Here is a 19098-nt window from a genome sequence, read left to right as displayed (position 1 = left end):
GGAATAGCGACAGTTTCAAAAACTACATTTCATTGACTTTCTAACGGTCTCAGTCCGTTTGAGTTACAAAGGTTGGGTCACCTATTCGTACCAACATGTATTTAGCGATATTTTTCTGATATTACTAGGTTGCATTGCTTTTAACAATGAAAGGATTGACTGTGGGACTTAATTGAACTAACTTTGGACTGCGGCCTGATAAATATGATAAATGAGACAATTGGACTCCAAGAAATAACATTTTTCTTAATTTGACGTGATTGCCGGAACTCAGCGATTATACTGAGTGCTGTGGTAGCGCTACATTTACAAATTTAGATTAATAAGTCATTTTTTACTGTGGGACCAATCCTAGCCATTATCGCGCGCTGAAGAAATAGCGACAGTTTCAAAACAACATTTCATTGACTTTCTAACGGTATCAATCCGCTTCAGTTACGACGGTTGCGTCACATATTCGTACCAACATGTATTTAGCGATTTTTTTCTCATATTACTAAGTTCCATCGCTTTTAACAGTGAAATGATTGACTGTGGCACATAATTGAACTGATTTTGGACTGTGACCATATAAATGTTATAAGTGAGAAAATTGTACTCCAAGAAATAACATTCTTCTTAATTTGACATGACTGCCGAAACTCAGCGATTACACTAGGCGCTGTGGTAGCGCTTCAATTAAAAATTAAGATAAAACAGTCATTTTTTACAGTGGGACAAATCCTGCCGTTAGCGTGCGCTGAAGTAATAGAGACAGTTTCAAATACTACATTTCATTGACTTTCTAACGGTGTCAGTCCGTTTAAGTTGCAACGGTTGGTTCACCAATTCGTACCAACATGAATTTAGCAATATTTTTCTGATATTACTAGGTTGCATCGCGTTAAACAATGAAACAATTGACTGTGGGACTTAGTTGAACTAACTTTGGACTGCGACCTGATAAATATGATAAATGAGACAATTGGACTCCAAGAAATAACATTCTTCTTAATTTGACGTGATTGCCGGAACTCAGCGATTATACTGGGCGCTGTGGTAGCGCTTCATTTAAGAATTTAGATAAATAAGTCATTCTTTACTGTGGGACCAATCCTATCCGTTATTGCGCGCTGAACAAATAGCGATAGTTTCAAAAACTACATTTCATTGACTTTGTAGCGGTGTCAGTCCGTTTGAGTTACAACGGTTGGGTCACATATTCGTACCAACATGTATTTAGCGATATTTAAATGATATTACTAGGTTGCATCGCTTTTAACAGTGAAACGATTGACTGTGGGACTTAACTGAACTAACTTTGGATTGTGACCTGATAAATGTGATAAATGTGATAAATGAAAAAATTGGACTCCAAGATATAACATTCTTCTTAATTTGACATGATTGCCGGAACTCAGCGATTGCACTTGGCGCTGTGGTAGCGCTTTTTTTAAAAATTTAGATTATTGAGTCATTTCTTACTGTGGGACCAATCCTAGCCGTTAGCGCGCGCTGAAGTAATAGAGACAGTTTCAAATACTACATTTCACTGACTTTCTAACGGTGTCAGTCCGTTTGAGTTTCAACGGTTGTGTCACATATTCGTACCAACATGTATTTCGCGATGTTTATCTGATATTACTAGGTTGCATCGCTTTTAACAGTGAAACGATTGACTGTGGGACTTAATTGAACTAACTTTGGTCTGTGACTTGATAATTGTGATAAGTGAACAAAATTGGACTCCAAGAAATAACATTCTTCTTAATTTGACATGATTGCCGGAACTCAGCGATTACACTGGGCGCTGTGGTAGCGCTTCATTTAAAAATTTAGATTAATAAGTCATTTTTTACTGGGGGACCAATCCTAGCCGTTATCGCGCTGAAGTAATAGAGAAAGTTTCCAAAACTACATTCCATTGACTTTCAAACGGTGTCAGTCCGTTTGAGTTACAACGGTTGGGTCAAATATTTGTACCAACATGTATTTAGCGATATTTATCTGATATTACTAGGTTGCATCGCTTTTAACAGTGAAACGATTGACTGTGGAACTTAACTGAACTAACTTTGGACTGTGACCTGATAAATGTGTTAAATGAGAAAATTGGACTCCAAGAAATAACATTTTTCTTAATTTGACATGATTGCCGGAACTCAGTGATTACACTGGGCGCTGTGGTAGCGCTTCTTTTAAAAATTTAGATTAATAAGTCATTTCTTACTGTGGGACCAATCCTAGCCGTTATCGCGCGCTGAAGAAATGGCGACAGTTTCAAAAACTACATTTCATTGACTTTCTAACGGTGTCAGTCCGTTTGAGTTACAACGGTTGCGTCACATATTCGTACCAACATGAATTTAGCGATATTTCTTTTGATATTACTAGGTTGCATCGCTTTTACCAATGAAACGATTATCTGTGGGACTTAATTGAACTAACTTTGAACTATTACCTAATGAGTGTGATAAATGAGAAAATTGGACTCCAAGAAATAACATTCTTCTTAATTTGACATGATTGCCGGAGCTAGGCGATTACACTAGGCGATGTGGTAGTGCTTCATTTAAAAATTTAGATTAATAAGTCAATATTTACTGTGGGACCAATCCTAGCCGTTATCGCGCGCTGAAGAAATAGCGACAGTTTCAAAAACTATATTTCATTGACTTTCTAACGGTGTCAGTCCGTTTGAGTTACAAAGGTTGGGTCACTTATTCGTACCAACATGTATTTAGCGATATTTTTCTGATATTACTAGGTTGCATCGCTTTTAACAATGAAACGATTATCTGTGGGACTTAATTGAACTAACTTTGAACTATTACCTAATGAGTGTGATAAATGAGAAAATTGGACTCCAAGAAATAACATTCTTCTTAATTTGACATGATTGCCGGAACTCCGCGATTGCACTTGGCGCTGTGGTAGCGCTTTTTTTAAAAATTTAGATTAATGAGTCATTTCTTACTGTGGGACCAATCCTAGCCGTTATCGCGCGCTGAAGAAATGGCGACAGTTTCAAAAACTACATTTCATTGACTTTCTAACGGTGTCAGTCCGATTGAGTTTCAACGGTTGTGTCACATATTCGTACCAACATGAATTTAGCGATATTTTTCGGATATTACTAGGTTGCATCGCTTTTAACTATGAAACGATTGACTGTGGGACTTAATTGAACTAACTTTGGACTGTCACCTGATAAATGTGATAAAGGAGACAATTGGACTCCAAGAAATAACGTTCTCCTTAATTTGACATGATTGCCGAAACTCAGCGATTATACTGGGCGCTGTGGTAGCGCTTCTTTTAAAAATTTAGATTAATGAGTCATTTCTTACTGTGGGACCAATCCTAGCCGTTATTGCCCGCTGAAGAAATTGCGACAGTTTCAAAAACTACATTTCATTGACTTTCTAACCGTGTCAGTCCGTTTGAGTTACAACTGTTGCGTCACATATTCGTACCAACATGAATTTGCCAATATTTTTTTTGATATTACTAGGTTGCATCGCTTTTAACAATGAAACGATTGACTGTGGGACTAAATTGAACTGATTTTGGACTATGACCTGATAAATGGGGTAAATGAGACAATTGGACTCCAAGAAATAACATTCTTCTTAATTTGACATGATTGTCGGAACTCAGCGATTACACTGGGCGCTGTGGTAGCGCTTCATTTGAGAATTAAACTAAAAAAAGTCATTTTTTTACTGTGGGACCAATCCTAGCCGTTAGCGCGCGCTGAAGAAATAGAGAAAGTTTCAAATACTACATTTCACTGACTTTCTAACGGTGTTAGTCCGTTTGAGTTTCAACGGTTGGGTCACATATTCGTACCAACATGTATGTAGCGATTTTTTTCTCATATTACTAGGTTGCATCGCTTTCAACAGTGAAACGATTGACTGTGGGACTAAATTGAACTGATTTTGGACTGTGACCTGATAAATGGGGTAAATGAGACAATTGGACTCCAAGAAATAACATTCTTCTTAATTTGACATGATTGCCGGAACTTAGCGATTACACTGGGCGCTGTGGTAGCGCTTCATATAAAAATTTAGATTAATAAGTCATTTTTTACTGGGGGACCAATCCTAGCCGTTATCGCGCGCTGAAGAAATAGCGACAGTTTCAAAAACTACATTTCATTGACTTTGTAGCGGTGTCAGTCCGTTTGAGTTACAACGGTTGGGTCACATATTAGTACCAACATGTACTTAGCGATATTTTTTTTGATATTACTAGGTTGCATCGCTTTTAACAATGAAACGATTGACTGTGGGACTTAATTGAACTAACTTTGGACTGTGACCTAATAAGTGTGATAAATGAGTAAATTGGAATCCAAGAACCAACATTCTTCCTAATTTTACATGATTGCCGGAACTCAGCGATTACACTGGGCGCTTTGGTAGCGCTTCATTTAAAAACTTAGATTAGTAAGTCATTTTTTACTGTGGGACCAATCCTAGCCGTTATCGCGCGCTGAAGAAATAGAGACAGTTTTAAATAGTACATTTCACCGACTTTCTAACGGTGCCAGTCCGTTTGAGTTTCAACGGTTGGGTCACATACTCGTACCAACATGTATATTGAGAGATTTTTCTCTCATATTACTAGGTTGCATCGCTTTTAACAGTGAAACGATTAACTGTGGGACTTAATTGAACTGATTTTGGACTGTGACCTGATAAATGGGTGAAATGAGACAATTGGACTCCAAGAAATAACATTCTTCTTAATTAGACGTGATTGCTGGAACTCAGCGATTACACTGGGCGCTGTGGTAGCGCTTCATTTATGAATTAAGCTAAAAAAAGTTATTTTATACTGTGGGACCAATCCTAGCCGTAAGCGCGCGCTGAAGAAATAGAGACAGTTTTAAATACTACATTTCACCGACTTTCTAACGGTGCCAGTCCGTTTGAGTTTCAACGGTTGGGTCACATACTCGTACCAACATGTATTTAGCGATATTTTTCTCATATTACTAGGTTGCATCGCTTTTAACAGTGAAACGATTGACTGTGGGACTTAATTGAACTGATTTTGGACTGTGACCTGATAAATGGGATAAATGAGACAATTGGACTCCAAGAAATAACATTCTTCTTAATTAGACGTGATTGCTGGAACTCAGCGATTACACTGGGCGCTGTGGTAGCGCTTTATTTAAAAATTTAGATAAATAACTCATTCTTTACTGTGGGACTAATCCTAGCCGTTATCGCGCGCTAAAGAAATAGCGATAGTTTCAAAAACTACATTTCATTGACTTTGTAGCGGTGTCAATCCGTTTGAGTTTTAACGGTTGGGTCACATATTCGTACCAACATGTATTTAGCGATATTTATCTCATATTACTAGGTTGCATCGCTTTTAACAGTGAAACGATTGACTGTGGGACTTAATCGAACTGATTTTGGACTGTGACCTGATAAATGGGATAAATGAGACAATTGGACTCCAAGAAATATCATTCTTCTTAATTAGACGTGATTGCTGGAACTCAGCGATTACACTGGGCGCTGTGGTAGCGCTTTATTTAAAAATTTAGATAAATAACTCATTCTTTACTGTGGGACTAATCCTAGCCGTTATCGCGCGCTAAAGAAATAGCGATAGTTTCAAAAACTACATTTCATTGACTTTGTAGCGGTGTCAGTCCGTTTGAGTTTTAACGGTTGGGTCACATATTCGTACCAACATGTATTTAGCGATATTTATCTCATATTACTAGGTTGCATCCCTTTTAACAGTGAAACGATTGACTGTGGGACTTAACTGAACTAACTTTGGACTGTGACCTGATAAATGTGATAAATGAGAAAATTGGACTCCAAGAAATAACATTCTTCTTAATTTGACATGATTGCCGGAACTCAGCGATTACACTGGGCGCTGTGGTAGCGCTTCCTTTAAAAATTTAGATTAATGAGTCATTTCTTACTGTGGGACCAACCCTAGCCGTTATCGCGCGCTGAAGAAATAGCGACAGTTTCAAAAACTACATTTCATTGACTTTCTAACGGTGTCAGTCCGTTTGAGTTACAACTGTTGCAACACATATTCGTTCCGACATGAATGTGCCGATATTTTTTTTGATATTACTAGGTTGCATCGCTTTTAACAATGAAACGATTATCTGTGGGAATTAATTGAACTAACTTTGGACTTTGACCTAATGAGTGTGATAAATGAGAAAATTGGACACCAAGAAATAACATTTTTCTTAATTTGACATGATTGCCGGAATTCAGCGATTACACTAGGCGCTGTGGTAGCGCTTCATTTAAAAATTTAGATTAATAAGTAATTTCTTACTGTGGGACCAATCCTAGCCGTTATCGCGCGCTGAAGAAATGGCGACAGTTTCAAAAACTACATTTCATTGACTTTCTAACGGTGTCAGTCCGTTTGAGTTACAACGGTTGCGTCACATATTCGTACCAACATGAATTTAGCCATATTTTTCGGATATTACTAGGTTGCATCGCTTTTAACTATGAAACGATTGACTGTGGGACTTAATTGAACTAACTTTGGACTGTCACCTGATAAATGTGATAAAGGAGACAATTGGACTCCAAGAAATAACGTTCTCCTTAATTTGACATGATTGCCGAAACTCAGCGATTATACTGGGCGCTGTGGTAGCGCTTCTTTTAAAAATTTAGATTAATGAGTCATTTCTTACTGTGGGACCAATCCTAGCCGTTATTGCCCGCTGAAGAAATTGCGACAGTTTCAAAAACTACATTTCATTGACTTTCTAACCGTGTCAGTCCGTTTGAGTTACAACTGTTGCGTCACATATTCGTACCAACATGAATTTGCCAATATTTTTTTTGATATTACTAGGTTGCATCGCTTTTAACAATGAAACGATTGACTGTGGGACTAAATTGAACTGATTTTGGACTATGACCTGATAAATGGGGTAAATGAGACAATTGGACTCCAAGAAATAACATTCTTCTTAATTTGACATGATTGTCGGAACTCAGCGATTACACTGGGCGCTGTGGTAGCGCTTCATTTGAGAATTAAACTAAAAAAAGTCATTTTTTTACTGTGGGACCAATCCTAGCCGTTAGCGCGCGCTGAAGAAATAGAGAAAGTTTCAAATACTACATTTCACTGACTTTCTAACGGTGTTAGTCCGTTTGAGTTTCAACGGTTGGGTCACATATTCGTACCAACATGTATGTAGCCATTTTTTTCTCATATTACTAGGTTGCATCGCTTTCAACAGTGAAACTATTGACTGTGGGACTAAATTGAACTGATTTTGGACTGTGACCTGATAAATGGGGTAAATGAGACAATTGGACTCCAAGAAATAACATTCTTCTTAATTTGACATGATTGCCGGAACTTAGCGATTACACTGGGCGCTGTGGTAGCGCTTCATTTAAAAATTTAGATTAATAAGTCATTTTTTACTGGGGGACCAATCCTAGCCGTTATCGCGCGCTGAAGAAATAGCGACAGTTTCAAAAACTACATTTCATTGACTTTGTAGCGGTGTCAGTCCGTTTGAGTTACAACGGTTGGGTCACATATTAGTACCAACATGTACTTAGCGATATTTTTTTTGATATTACTAGGTTGCATCGCTTTTAACAATGAAACGATTGACTGTGGGACTTAATTGAACTAACTTTGGACTGTGACCTAATAAGTGTGATAAATGAGTAAATTGGAATCCAAGAACCAACATTCTTCCTAATTTTACATGATTGCCGGAACTCAGCGATTACACTGGGCGCTTTGGTAGCGCTTCATTTAAAAACTTAGATTAGTAAGTCATTTTTTACTGTGGGACCAATCCTAGCCGTTATCGCGCGCTGAAGAAATAGAGACAGTTTTAAATAGTACATTTCACCGACTTTCTAACGGTGCCAGTCCGTTTGAGTTTCAACGGTTGGGTCACATACTCCTACCAACATGTATATTGAGAGATTTTTCTCTCATATTACTAGGTTGCATCGCTTTTAACAGTGAAACGATTAACTGTGGGACTTAATTGAACTGATTTTGGACTGTGACCTGATAAATGGGTGAAATGAGACAATTGGACTCCAAGAAATAACATTCTTCTTAATTAGACGTGATTGCTGGAACTCAGCGATTACACTGGGCGCTGTGGTAGCGCTTCATTTATGAATTAAGCTAAAAAAAGTTATTTTATACTGTGGGACCAATCCTAGCCGTAAGCGCGCGCTGAAGAAATAGAGACAGTTTTAAATACTACATTTCACCGACTTTCTAACGGTGCCAGTCCGTTTGAGTTTCAACGGTTGGGTCACATACTCGTACCAACATGTATTTAGCGATATTTTTCTCATATTACTAGGTTGCATCGCTTTTAACAGTGAAACGATTGACTGTGGGACTTAATTGAACTGATTTTGGACTGTGACCTGATAAATGGGATAAATGAGACAATTGGACTCCAAGAAATAACATTCTTCTTAATTAGACGTGATTGCTGGAACTCAGCGATTACACTGGGCGCTGTGGTAGCGCTTTATTTAAAAATTTAGATAAATAACACATTCTTTACTGTGGGACTAATCCTAGCCGTTATCGCGCGCTAAAGAAATAGCGATAGTTTCAAAAACTACATTTCATTGACTTTGTAGCGGTGTCAGTCCGTTTGAGTTTTAACGGTTGGGTCACATATTCGTACCAACATGTATTTAGCGATATTTATCTCATATTACTAGGTTGCATCGCTTTTAACAGTGAAACGATTGACTGTGGGACTTAATTGAACTGATTTTGGACTGTGACCTGATAAATGGGATAAATGAGACAATTGGACTCCAAGAAATAACATTCTTCTTAATTAGACGTGATTGCTGGAACTCAGCGATTACACTGGGCGCTGTGGTAGCGCTTTATTTAAAAATTTAGATAAATAACTCATTCTTTACTGTGGGACTAATCCTAGCCGTTATCGCGCGCTAAAGAAATAGCGATAGTTTCAAAAACTACATTTCATTGACTTTGTAGCGGTGTCAGTCCGTTTGAGTTTTAACGGTTGGGTCACATATTCGTACCAACATGTATTTAGCGATATTTATCTCATATTACTAGGTTGCATCGCTTTTAACAGTGAAACGATTGACTGTGGGACTTAACCGAACTAACTTTGGACTGTGACCTGATAAATGTGATAAATGAGAAAATTGGACTCCAAGAAATAACATTCTTCTTAATTTGACATGATTGCCGGAACTCAGCGATTACACTGGGCGCTGTAGTAGCGCTTCATTTAAACATTTAGATTAATAAGTCATTTTTTACTGGGGGACCAATCCTAGCCGTTATCGCGCTCTGAAGAAATAGCGACATTTTTAAAAACCACATTTCATTGACTTTCTAACGGTGTCAGTCCGTTTGAGTTACAACGGTTGGATCACCTATTCGTACCAACATGTATTTAGCGATATTTTTCTGATATTACTAGGTTGCATCGCTTTTAACTATGAAACGATTGACTGTGGGACTTAATTGAACTAACTTTGGACTGTCACCTGATAAATGTGATAAAGGAGACAATTGGACCCCAAGAAATAACATTCTCCTTAATTTGACATGATTGCCGAAACTCAGCGATTATACTGGGCGCTGTGGTAGCGCTTCCTTTAAAAATTTAGATTAATGAGTCATTTCTTACTGTGGGACCAACCCTAGCCGTTATCGCGCGCTGAAGAAATAGCGACAGTTTCAAAAACTACATTTCATTGACTTTCTAACGGTGTCAGTCCGTTTGAGTTACAACTGTTGCAACACATATTCGTACAAACATGTATTTAGCGATATTTTTTTTGATATTACTAGGTTGCATCGCTTTTAACAATGAAACGATTGACTGTGGGACTTAATTGAACTAACTTTGGACTGTGACCTAATAAGTGTGATAAATGAGTAAATTGGAATCCAAGAACCAACATTCTTCCTAATTTTACATGATTGCCGGAACTCAGCGATTACACTGGGCGCTTTGGTAGCGCTTCATTTAAAAACTTAGATTAGTAAGTCATTTTTTACTGTGGGACCAATCCTAGCCGTTATCGCGCGCTGAAGAAATAGAGACAGTTTTAAATAGTACATTTCACCGACTTTCTAACGGTGCCAGTCCGTTTGAGTTTCAACGGTTGGGTCACATACTCCTACCAACATGTATATTGAGAGATTTTTCTCTCATATTACTAGGTTGCATCGCTTTTAACAGTGAAACGATTAACTGTGGGACTTAATTGAACTGATTTTGGACTGTGACCTGATAAATGGGTGAAATGAGACAATTGGACTCCAAGAAATAACATTCTTCTTAATTAGACGTGATTGCTGGAACTCAGCGATTACACTGGGCGCTGTGGTAGCGCTTCATTTATGAATTAAGCTAAAAAAAGTTATTTTATACTGTGGGACCAATCCTAGCCGTAAGCGCGCGCTGAAGAAATAGAGACAGTTTTAAATACTACATTTCACCGACTTTCTAACGGTGCCAGTCCGTTTGAGTTTCAACGGTTGGGTCACATACTCGTACCAACATGTATTTAGCGATATTTTTCTCATATTACTAGGTTGCATCGCTTTTAACAGTGAAACGATTGACTGTGGGACTTAATTGAACTGATTTTGGACTGTGACCTGATAAATGGGATAAATGAGACAATTGGACTCCAAGAAATAACATTCTTCTTAATTAGACGTGATTGCTGGAACTCAGCGATTACACTGGGCGCTGTGGTAGCGCTTTATTTAAAAATTTAGATAAATAACACATTCTTTACTGTGGGACTAATCCTAGCCGTTATCGCGCGCTAAAGAAATAGCGATAGTTTCAAAAACTACATTTCATTGACTTTGTAGCGGTGTCAGTCCGTTTGAGTTTTAACGGTTGGGTCACATATTCGTACCAACATGTATTTAGCGATATTTATCTCATATTACTAGGTTGCATCGCTTTTAACAGTGAAACGATTGACTGTGGGACTTAATTGAACTGATTTTGGACTGTGACCTGATAAATGGGATAAATGAGACAATTGGACTCCAAGAAATAACATTCTTCTTAATTAGACGTGATTGCTGGAACTCAGCGATTACACTGGGCGCTGTGGTAGCGCTTTATTTAAAAATTTAGATAAATAACTCATTCTTTACTGTGGGACTAATCCTAGCCGTTATCGCGCGCTAAAGAAATAGCGATAGTTTCAAAAACTACATTTCATTGACTTTGTAGCGGTGTCAGTCCGTTTGAGTTTTAACGGTTGGGTCACATATTCGTACCAACATGTATTTAGCGATATTTATCTCATATTACTAGGTTGCATCGCTTTTAACAGTGAAACGATTGACTGTGGGACTTAACCGAACTAACTTTGGACTGTGACCTGATAAATGTGATAAATGAGAAAATTGGACTCCAAGAAATAACATTCTTCTTAATTTGACATGATTGCCGGAACTCAGCGATTACACTGGGCGCTGTAGTAGCGCTTCATTTAAACATTTAGATTAATAAGTCATTTTTTACTGGGGGACCAATCCTAGCCGTTATCGCGCTCTGAAGAAATAGCGACATTTTTAAAAACCACATTTCATTGACTTTCTAACGGTGTCAGTCCGTTTGAGTTACAACGGTTGGATCACCTATTCGTACCAACATGTATTTAGCGATATTTTTCTGATATTACTAGGTTGCATCGCTTTTAACTATGAAACGATTGACTGTGGGACTTAATTGAACTAACTTTGGACTGTCACCTGATAAATGTGATAAAGGAGACAATTGGACCCCAAGAAATAACATTCTCCTTAATTTGACATGATTGCCGAAACTCAGCGATTATACTGGGCGCTGTGGTAGCGCTTCCTTTAAAAATTTAGATTAATGAGTCATTTCTTACTGTGGGACCAACCCTAGCCGTTATCGCGCGCTGAAGAAATAGCGACAGTTTCAAAAACTACATTTCATTGACTTTCTAACGGTGTCAGTCCGTTTGAGTTACAACTGTTGCAACACATATTCGTTCCGACATGAATGTGCCGATATTTTTTTTGATATTACTAGGTTGCATCGCTTTTAACAATGAAACGATTATCTGTGGGAATTAATTGAACTAACTTTGGACTGTGACCTAATGAGTGTGATAAATGAGAAAATTGGACACCAAGAAATAACATTTTTCTTAATTTCACATGATTGCCGGAATTCAGCGATTACACTAGGCGCTGTGGTATTGCTTCATTTAAAAATTTAGATTAATAAGTCAATTTTTACTGTGGAACCAATCCTAGCCGTTATCGCGCGCTAAAGAAATAGCGATAGTTTCAAAAACTACATTTCATTGACATTCTAACGGTGTCAGTCCGTTTGAGTTACAACTGTTGGATCATCTATTCGTACCAACATGTATTTAGCGATATTTTTCTGATATTACTAGGTTGCATCGCTTTTAACTATAAAACGATTGACCGTGGGACTTAATTGAACTAACTTTGGACTTTCACCTGATAAATGTGATAAAGGAGATAATTGGACTCCAAGAAATAACATTCTCCTTAATTTGACATGATAGCCGAAACTCAGCGATTACACTGGGCGCTGTGGTAGCGCTTCATTTAAAAATTTAGATAAATAACTCATTCTTTACTGTGGGACTAATCCTAGCCGTTATCGCGCGCTAAAGAAATAGCGATAGTTTCCAAAACTACATTTCATTGACTTTGTAGCGGTATCAGTCCGTTTGAGTTTTAACGGTTGGGTCACATATTCGTACCAACATGTATTTAGCGATATTTATCTCATATTACTAGGTTGCATCGCTTTTAACAGTGAAACGATTGACTGTGGGACTTAACTGAACTAACTTTGGACTGTGACCTGATAAATGTGATAAATGAGAAAATTTGACTCCAAGAAATAACATTCTTCTTAATTTGACATGATTGCCGGAACTCAGCGATTACACTGGGCGCTGTGGTAGCGCTTCATTTTAAAATTTAGATTAGTAAGTCATTTTTTACTGTGGGACCAATCCTAGCCGTTATCGCGCTCTGAAGAAATAGCGACAGTTTTAAAAACTACATTTCATTGACTTTCTAACGGTGTCAGTCCGTTTGAGTTACAAATGTTGCGTCACATATTCGTTCCGACATGAATGTGCCGATATTTTTTTTGATATTACTAGGTTGCATCGCTTTAAACAATGAAACGATTATCTGTGGGAATTAATTGAACTAACTTTGGACTGTGACCTAATGAGTGTGATAAATGAGAAAATTGGACACCAAGAAATAACATTTTTCTTAATTTGACATGATTGCCGGAATTCAGCGATTACACTAGGCGCTGTGGTAGTGCTTCATTTAAAAATTTAGATTAATAAGTCAATTTTTACTGTGGGACCAATCCTAGCCGTTATCGCGCGCTAAAGAAATAGCGATAGTTTCAAAAACTACATTTCATTGACATTCTAACGGTGTCAGTCCGTTTGAGTTACAACTGTTGGATCATCTATTCGTACCAACATGTATTTAGCGATATTTTTCTGATATTACTAGGTTGCATCGCTTTTAACTATGAAACGATTGACTGTGGGAATTAATTGAACTAACTTTGGACTTTTACCTGATAAATGTGATAAAGGAGACAATTGCACTCCAAAAAATAACATTCTCTTTAATTTGACATGATAGCCGAAACTCAGCGATTACACTGGGCGCTGTGGTAGCGCTTCATTTAAGAATTAAGCTAAAAACAGTCATTTTTTTACTGTGGGACCAATCCTAACCGTTAGCGCGCACTTAAGAAAGTCAATGAAATGTAGTTTTTGAAACTGTTGTTATTTTTTCAGCGCGCGATAACGGCTAGTATTGGTCCCATAGTAAAAAATGACTTATTAATCTAAATTTTTAAATGAAGCGCTACCACAGCGCCCAGTGTAATCGCTGAGTTTCGGCAATCATGTCCAATTAGGAAGAATGTTATTTCTTGGATTCCAATTTACTCATTTATTACACTTATTAGGTCACAGTCCAAACTTAGTTCAATTAAGTCCCACAGTCAATCGTTTCATTGTTAAAAGCGATGCAACCTAGTAATGTCAAAAAAAATATCGCTAAGTACATGTTGGTACTAATATGTGACCCAACCATTGTAACTCAAACGGACTGACACTGTAAGAAAGTCAATGAAATGTAGTTTTTGAAACTGTCGCCATTTCTTCAGCGCGCGATAACGGCTAGGATTGGTCCCACAGTAAGAAATGACTCATTAATCTAAATTTTTAAAAGAAGTGCTACCACAGCACCCAGTGTAATCGCTGACTTCCGGCAATCATGTCAAATTAAGAAGAATGTTATTTCTTGGAGTCCAATTTTCTCATTTATCACATTTATCAGGTCACAGTCCAAAGTTAGTTCAGTTAAGTCCCACAGTCAATGGTTTCACTGTTGAAAGCGATGCAACCTAGTAATATCAGATAAATATCGCTAAATACATGTTGGTACGAATATGTGACCCAACCGTTAAAACTCAAACGGACTGACACCGCTACAAAGTCAATGAAATGTAGTTTTTGAAACTATCGCTATTTCTTTAGCGCGCGATAACGGCTAGGATTGTTCCCACAGTAAAAATTGACTTATTAATCTAAATTTTTAAATGAAGCACTACCACAGCGCCTAGTGTAATCGCTGAATTCCGGCAATCATGTCAAATTAAGAAAAATGTTATTTCTTGGTGTCCAATTTTCTCATTTAACACACTCATTAGGTCACTGTCCAAAGTTAGTTCAATTAATTCCCACAGATAATCGTTTCATTGTTAAAAGCGATGCAACCTAGTAATATCAAAAAAAATATCGGCACATTCATGTCGGAACGAATATGTGACGCAACAGTTGTAACTCAAACGGACTGACACCGTTAGAAAGTCAATGAAATGTAGTTTTTGAAACTGTCGCCATTTCTTCAGCGCGCGATAACGGCTAGGGTTGGTCCTACAGTAAGAAATGACTCATTAATCTAAATTTTTAAAGGAAGCGCTACCACAGCGCCCAGTATAATCGCTGAGTTTCGGCAATCATGTCAAATTAAGGAGAATGTTATTTCTTGGGGTCCAATGGTCTCCTTTATCACATTTATCAGGTGACAGTCCAAATTTAGTTCAATTAAGTCCCACAGTCAATCGTTTCATAGTTAAAAGCGCTGCAACCTAGTAATATCAGAAAAATATCGCTAAATACATGTTGGTACGAATAGGTGATCCAACTGTTGTAACTCAAACGGACTGACACCGTTAGAAAGTCAATGAAATGTAGTTTTTAAAACTGTCGCTATTTCTTCAGAGCGCGATAACGGCTAGGATTGGTCCCACAGTAAAAAATGACTTACTAATCTAAATTTTAAAATGAAGCGCTACCACAGCGCCCAGTGTAATCGCTGAGTTCCGGCAATCATGTCAAATTAAGAAGAATGTTATTTCTTGGAGTCCAATTTTCTCATTTATCACATTTATCAGGTCACAGTCCAAAGTTAGTTCTGGTAAGTCCCACAGTCAATCGTTTCACTGTTAAAAGCGATGCAATCTAGTAATATGAGATAAATATCGCTAAATACATGTTGGTAAGAATATGTGACCCAACCGTTAAAACTCAAACGGACTGACACCGCTACAAAGTCAATGAAATGTAGTTTTTGAAACTATCGCTATTTCTTTAGCGCGCGATAACGGCTAGGATTAGTCCCACAGTAAAGAATGAGTTATTTATCTAAATTTTTAATTGAAGCGCTACCACAGCGCCCAGTGTAATCGCTGAGTTCCAGCAATCACGTCTAATTAAGAAGAATGTTATTTCTTGGAGTCCAATTGTCTCATTTATCCCATTTATCAGGTCACAGTCCAAAATCAGTTCAATTAAGTCCCACAGTCAATCGTTTCACTGTTAAAAGCGATGCAACCTAGTAATATGAGAAAAATATCGCTAAATACATGTTGGTACGAGTATGTGACCCAACCGTTGAAACTCAAACGGACTGGCACCGTTAGAAAGTCGGTGAAATGTAGTATTTAGAACTGTCTCTATTTCTTCAGCGCGCGCTTACGGTTAGGATTGGTCCCACAGTAAAAAATAACTTTTTTTAGCTTAATTCTTAAATGAAGCGCTACCACAGCGCCCAGTGTATTCGCTGAGTTTCGGCAATCATGTCAAATTAAGGAGAATGTTGGTTCTTGGATTCCAATTTACTCATTTATCACACTTATTAGGTCACAGTCAAAAGTTAGTTCAATTAAGTCCCACAGTCAATCGTTTCATTGTTAAAAGCGATGCAACCTAGTAATATCAAAAAAAATATCGCTAAGTACATGTTGGTACTAATATGTGACCCAACCGTTGTAACTCAAACGGACTGACACCGCTACAAAGTCAATGAAATGTAGTTTTTGAAACTGTCGCTATTTTTTCAGCGCGCGATAACGGCTAGGATTGGTCCCACAGTAAAAAATGACTTATTAATCTAAATTTTTAAATAAAGCGCTACCACAGCGCCCAGTATAATCGCTGAGTACCGGCAATCATGTCCAATTAGGAAGAATGTTATTTCTTGGATTCCAATTTACTTATTTATCACACTTATTAGGTCACAGTCCAAAGTTAGTTCAATTAAGTCCCACAGTCAATCGTTTCATTGTTAAAAGCGATGCAACCTAGTAATATCAAAAAAAATATTGGCAAATTCATGTTGGTACGAATATGTGACGCAACAGTTGTAACTCAAACGGACTGACACCGTTAGAAAGTCAGTGAAATGTATTTTTTGAAACTGTCGCAATTTCTTCAGCGGGCAATAACGGCTAGGATTGGTCCCACAGTAAGAAATGACTCATTAATCTAAATTTTGAAAAGAAGCGCTACCACAGCGCCCAGTATAATCGCTGAGTTTCGGCAATCATGTCAAATTAAGGAGAATGTTAGTTCTTGGATTCCAATTTACTCATTTATCACACTTATTAGGTCACAGTCCAAAGTTAGTTCAATTAAGTCCCACAGTCAATCGTTTCATTGTTAAAAGCGATGCAACCTAGTAATATCAAAAAAAATATCGCTAAGTACATGTTTGTACTAATATGTGACCCAACCGTTGTAACTCAAACAGACTGACACCGCTACAAAGTCAATGAAATGTAGTTTTTGAAACTGTCGCTATTTCTTCAGCGCGCGATAACGGCTAGGATTGGTCCCCCAGTAAAAAATGACTTATTAATCTAAATTTTTAAATGAAGCGCTACCACAGCGCCCAGTGTAATCGCTAAGTTCCGGCAATCATGTCAAATTAAGAAGAATGTTATTTCTTGGAGTCCAATTGTCTCATTTATCATATTTATCAGTTTGCAGTCCAAAGTTAGTTCAACTAAGTCCCACAGTCAATCGTTTCATTGTTTAAGGCGATCCAACCTAGTAATATCAGAAAAATATCGCTAAATACATGTTGGTACGCATTGGTGATCCAACCGTTGCAACTTAAACGAACTAGCACCGTTTGAAAGTCAATGAAATGTAGTTTTTGAAACTGTCGCAATTTCTTCAGCGCGCGATAACGGCTAGGATTGGTCCCACAGTAAAAAATGACTTATTAATCTAAATTTTTAAATAAAGCGCTACCACAGCGCCCAGTATAATCGCTGAGTACCGGCAATCATGTCCAATTAGGAAGAATGTTATTTCTTGGATTCCAATTTACTTATTTATCACACTTATTAGGTCACAGTCCAAAGTTAGTTCAATTAAGTCCCACAGTCAATCGTTTCATTGTTAAAAGCGATGCAACCTAGTAATATCAAAAAAAATATTGGCAAATTCATGTTGGTACGAATATGTGACGCAACAGTTGTAACTCAAACGGACTGACACCGTTAGAAAGTCAGTGAAATGTATTTTTTGAAACTGTCGCAATTTCTTCAGCGGGCAATAACGGCTAGGATTGGTCCCACAGTAAGAAATGACTCATTAATCTAAATTTTGAAAAGAAGCGCTACCACAGCGCCCAGTATAATCGCTGAGTTTCGGCAATCATGTCAAATTAAGGAGAATGTTAGTTCTTGGATTCCAATTTACTCATTTATCACACTTATTAGGTCACAGTCCAAAGTTAGTTCAATTAAGTCCCACAGTCAATCGTTTCATTGTTAAAAGCGATGCAACCTAGTAATATCAAAAAAAATATCGCTAAGTACATGTTTGTACTAATATGTGACCCAACCGTTGTAACTCAAACAGACTGACACCGCTACAAAGTCAATGAAATGTAGTTTTTGAAACTGTCGCTATTTCTTCAGCGCGCGATAACGGCTAGGATTGGTCCCCCAGTAAAAAATGACTTATTAATCTAAATTTTTAAATGAAGCGCTACCACAGCGCCCAGTGTAATCGCTAAGTTCCGGCAATCATGTCAAATTAAGAAGAATGTTATTTCTTGGAGTCCAATTGTCTCATTTATCATATTTATCAGTTTGCAGTCCAAAGTTAGTTCAACTAAGTCCCACAGTCAATCGTTTCATTGTTTAAGGCGATCCAACCTAGTAATATCAGAAAAATATCGCTAAATACATGTTGGTACGCATTGGTGATCCAACCGTTGCAACTTAAACGAACTAGCACCGTTTGAAAGTCAATGAAATGTAGTTTTTGAAACTGTCGCAATTTCTTCAGCGCGCGATAACGGCTAGGATTGGTCCCACAGTAAAAATTGACTTATTAATCTAAATTTTTAAATGAAGCGCTACCACAGCGCCCAGTGTAATCGCTGAGTTCCGGCAATCACGTCTAATTAAGAAGAATGTTATTTCTTGGAGTCCAATTGTCTCATTTATCCCATTTATAGGTCACAGTCCAAAGTCAGTTCAATTTAGTCCCACAGTCAATCGTTTCACTGTTAAAAGCGATGCAACCTAGTAATATGAGAAAAATATCGCTAAATACATGTTGGTACGAATATGTGACCCAACCGTTGAAACTCAAACGGACTGACACCGTTAGAAATTCAGTGAAATGTAGTATTTGAAACTGTCTCTAT

This window comes from Hydractinia symbiolongicarpus, chromosome 7 (genome assembly GCF_029227915.1).
Source record: "Hydractinia symbiolongicarpus strain clone_291-10 chromosome 7, HSymV2.1, whole genome shotgun sequence".
Classification (NCBI taxonomy): Eukaryota; Metazoa; Cnidaria; class Hydrozoa; order Anthoathecata; family Hydractiniidae; genus Hydractinia; species Hydractinia symbiolongicarpus.
Note: the sequence above shows the minus strand (reverse complement) of the source record.